The sequence below is a fragment of the Schistocerca americana genome, unplaced genomic scaffold, assembly GCF_021461395.2.
Source record: "Schistocerca americana isolate TAMUIC-IGC-003095 unplaced genomic scaffold, iqSchAmer2.1 HiC_scaffold_43, whole genome shotgun sequence".
NCBI lineage: Eukaryota > Metazoa > Arthropoda > Insecta > Orthoptera > Acrididae > Schistocerca > Schistocerca americana.
The window spans coordinates 1,160,504-1,164,500 of NW_025726159.1; the positions used below are offsets into that span (position 1 = coordinate 1,160,504).

The 3,997-nt window shown below is 42.8% G+C and overlaps 1 non-coding gene across 1 annotated transcript; it reads left to right on the forward strand.

The window, feature by feature from the left end:
- Positions 1-1,030: 1,030 nt before the first annotated feature.
- On the forward strand, positions 1,031-1,105 carry Trnal-caa. Its single transcript has one exon. It is a non-coding gene; the product is annotated as a tRNA-Leu (tRNA).
- Positions 1,106-3,997: the final 2,892 nt, after the last annotated feature.

Consider the following 3,997-nt stretch of genomic DNA (forward strand, 5'->3'; position numbering starts at 1 on the left):
CACGAGTTTTAGACTTATTATGGATGCATGAAATCGTTAATAGTGCTGGTAACATGACCAATATTTTGTTTCCGCGCGCCACGGGAGATGTATGTACTATGTCCACTTTGTGGCAAATAATCGAGCGCCCAATCCGTATGTTCTCAATATCCGCAACTCCCGTGGATTCACTTATTTTAGTGTTGCCGTTTCATACAGGGTTGTAGGTCCACAGCTTTATATGATGTTTGAATTACTCTTACAGTTTTTGGTATTCTGGCAGTGGTTACGTCACGAGCTCTTTGTAGGGATACCATGGAACAGTAGCTTATTTAATCTTCTTGTCGAGCCTGTCTTGTGTAACTCGGTTGCAAAACTGAGGTGCGCTCCTTTCTTTTCAGGGATCACGCCTAACCATGTACAGTGTGCTCACAAACAGTCTGAAAAACTTATAAGGGTGTTACAGGGCAGGTTGTGCTGAAAAATAATTGGCAAAAAAAAAATCGGTACGTTGCGCCGTTTTCGAGTTAATTAGCATTGAAGATTGCCAGCCATTTCGTTGTGCTCGCAAGCGACCAGCCAAAGACGTTATGGCCAAACGAGTTCTTCTTTTGCTTCCTAAAAGCGAACATGAAAGCGATACAAAATTGGACATGGGACAGTGGTGAGGATCGAACCCGAGCCAAAGATTTAGCAGTTTCGTGCGCTATCATCTACGCTATGGGAGCAGAAGAACTACGGCTGCCACTTTTTGATGTAAGAAATAAGTGACAGTTACCTAAAAATACCGGATTTTTCACTAAAATGGGGAACAGTTCATAGCTACTTGGAAATCAAACGTTAAGTACCAATTTAAATTAAATTTTAATTCGTTTCGTTAACAGAATGAGATAGTTATTGAAATTCGTAAAACAAACTTACATCTTGAAACTTCCTGGCAGATTAAAACTGTGTGCCGGACCGAGCCTCGAACTCGGGACCTTTGCAGAGTTTGGAAAGTAGGAGACGAGGTACTGGCAGAAGTAAAGCTGTGAGGACGGAGCGTGAGTCGTGCTTGGGTAGCTCAGTTGGTAGAGCACTTGCCCGCAAAAGGCAAAGGTCCCGAGTTCGAGTCTCGGTCCGGCACACAGTCTTAATCTGCCAGGAAGTTTCATATCAGCGCACACTCCGCTGCAGAGTGAAAATCTCATTCTGGAAACATCCCCCAGGCTGTGGCTAAGCCATGTCTCCGCAATACCCTTTCTTTCAGGAGTGCTAGTTCTGCAAGGTTCGCAGGAGAGCTTCTGTAAAGTTTGGAAAGTAGGAGACGAGGTACTGGCAGAAGTGAAGCTGTGAGGACGGGGCGTGAGTCGTGCTTGGGTAGCTCAGATGGTAGAGCACTGGCCCGCGAAAGGCAAAGGTCCCGAGTTCGAGTCTCGGTCGGGCACACAGTTTTAATCTGCCAGGAAGTTTCATATCAGCGCACACGCCGCTGCAGAGTGAAAATCTCATTCTGGAAACTTACATCTTCTGTGCTTTCCATAATACTGACAGGAATCTTCCCAACGAGAAAAAACTTCATACAGTTCCTCCATATCAACTATTTCAGTTAAATGGAGGGTTTTCACTGAAGTTTCCAGGGAAGAAAAATCTATGCTTCTGTTTGAACGAAAAAAACTGTAGCTTCGCAGCAACATCCTCCTCCGAGAAATCGTACAATAATTTAAGGCTTCTTGACAGAACTGCATAAAACTTCTTTCTTCTCGAAGAAGATAGGGCTTCCATGGCATTCTTAACTGCAGTTCCAAAGAACTGATCTTCTTTCCTTTGGTCCAGTTTTCTCTTCCGTGAGCACATTTTGTCATAAGCTACAACCATCGAGGTAGTGTCTTTCTATGATCTTGATGCACTGAACAAAAAATCTTAGTACATTGCTGAAGAATAATAAATGGATTTTTAGCAATATATCCTTAATCTTCCGGATGATAATACTTCTTCAGGACAATGGAACAGTCCTCTACCAGTGATCTGAAGTAGCTTTTGGTGGCAGGCCAGTTGTGGATTAATCAATCAGCTGTACGTTTTGAAGAAAACAAGCGAATTATGAGGTGTCTCAGTATTTCCATCCATTCAGCATCCACAAAACTTCTTCAGATCTTCGTTACGTCCTCGCAGACATGGAAAAATGATTACGTATTTTCAGAATAACATTTTCTACGTCTATATCAAGGCAATAATTTGCATGACAGATGTTACTATGGACAATATGAGCTGAACAATTTGATTTCAAAATTCTGTAACGTTGCATCATGAAGGATCTTACCATAATTGACAATAGTGTTGTCTGCAGTATAGTCAGTAATCTTGTCTAAAGGCAGGGTATTTTCGTTAACTATCTTAACGATACACTCACGAACAGAACTTACTGTTTCATTGACACTTTCATAGAAGCCCAGAAACTTTTTTGTACACCACTTGTAGCTGTGAAGTATCTCACTCAGTGCAGTAACGACTCGGAAACCGCGTAACGTATTGAATTTTCTTCGTAACAGTTATTTCTCAGCTCAACCTACCCTGGAACGCCCTTACAAGCTTTTCACACTGTTTTGGACTACCATGTATACTTCAGGAGTTTGGTGACATCATTATTCAGACAGTTCCTTTTTCGTTCCAACATTTGAACTGTGGGCACTGGATAGTGTTTGTACTTCAAAAATTATCTTCGAATGTAATTGCGTAATTTGATTGAGAAATTCCCTCTATCCGTTGATTTCCGTTATTACCCGACCAAAGATCACTTTTAACTCCAAGAGCCGGTCGATGTGGCCCAACGGTTCTAGGCGCTACAGTCTGGAACAGCGCGACCGCTAAGGTCGCAGGTTCGAATCCTGCCTCAGGCATGTATGTGTGTGATGTCCTTAGGTTAATTAGGTTTAAGTAGTTCTAAGTTCTAGGGGACTGACGACCTCAGATGTTAAGTCCCGTAGTGCTCAGAGGCATTTGAACCATTTTTTAACTTCAAGATCTGCGAGTGGAGTTATCTCTGGCTAGCGTGTTTTCTGAATAAGCAAAGTAATCACTTTTATTGATGGAAACATAAAAGACCAAAAGACATACTTGTAAGGACATAACATCTATGGCCAAGCATACGCAAACATAACGGCACAGGCGAGCCCCTGTTTATCAGACCCATTACTGGATATCCAGCTGGATTGGAGTACACTGCCGAATAACTGGCACCACACAGGGAAGCCCTACCGTACACTGCATGCAAACAAGCTCCACACATCCCCCACACAGTGAGATGATCTATGGCCGATCTCCCACTACTGTATAACGATCTTGATTGTTCCAGGAATGCAGCAGCAGCAACAACTGGGACACATCGCCATCGCTTGTCATGGTAATGATGCATGATACCTATACTAACAAATCCAACCTTGCATGAACTATCGCAGCTAGTAAGCCACTACTGCTCTTACTACCCATCCCACTGTCGCAGAGGTTTTTTTCCCACGGCACGAGCCATGGCACTTTTTTTCCTCTGCTCTTCAAATCGCTACCCTCACTCGCGTTTCGTCCACTATTTATCACCTGATGGACCGTGTTAATGCGTAGCCTTACCCAGACGCACGGACAACGTCACAGCCCAGCATCCTGTGATCCACATACTAGACAACTAACATGTTTACGGAGGTGACAGTAGAACTTTTGGTTTGGTCACCACGTTGGTGCGGGCGTGGAGGGGCCCCATCTCTTTTTTGCTTTTATTGATATGCTCTATCATGCCCCTATCCTGTCAAAATATTTCGATATTCACAATTACAATTTTGTTTGGCATCGTCAAGTCAGATATAAACGAGCTGGTTCTTTTGGCTTCATAATATATTATAAATTTTCATTCAGTACATTACTCCTACTCATGATCTTTGAACACAAAAAATGTTCAAATGTGTGTGAAATCTTATGGGACTTAACTGCTAGGGTCATGAGTCCGTGAGTTTACACGCTACGTAACCTAAATTATCCTAAGGACAAA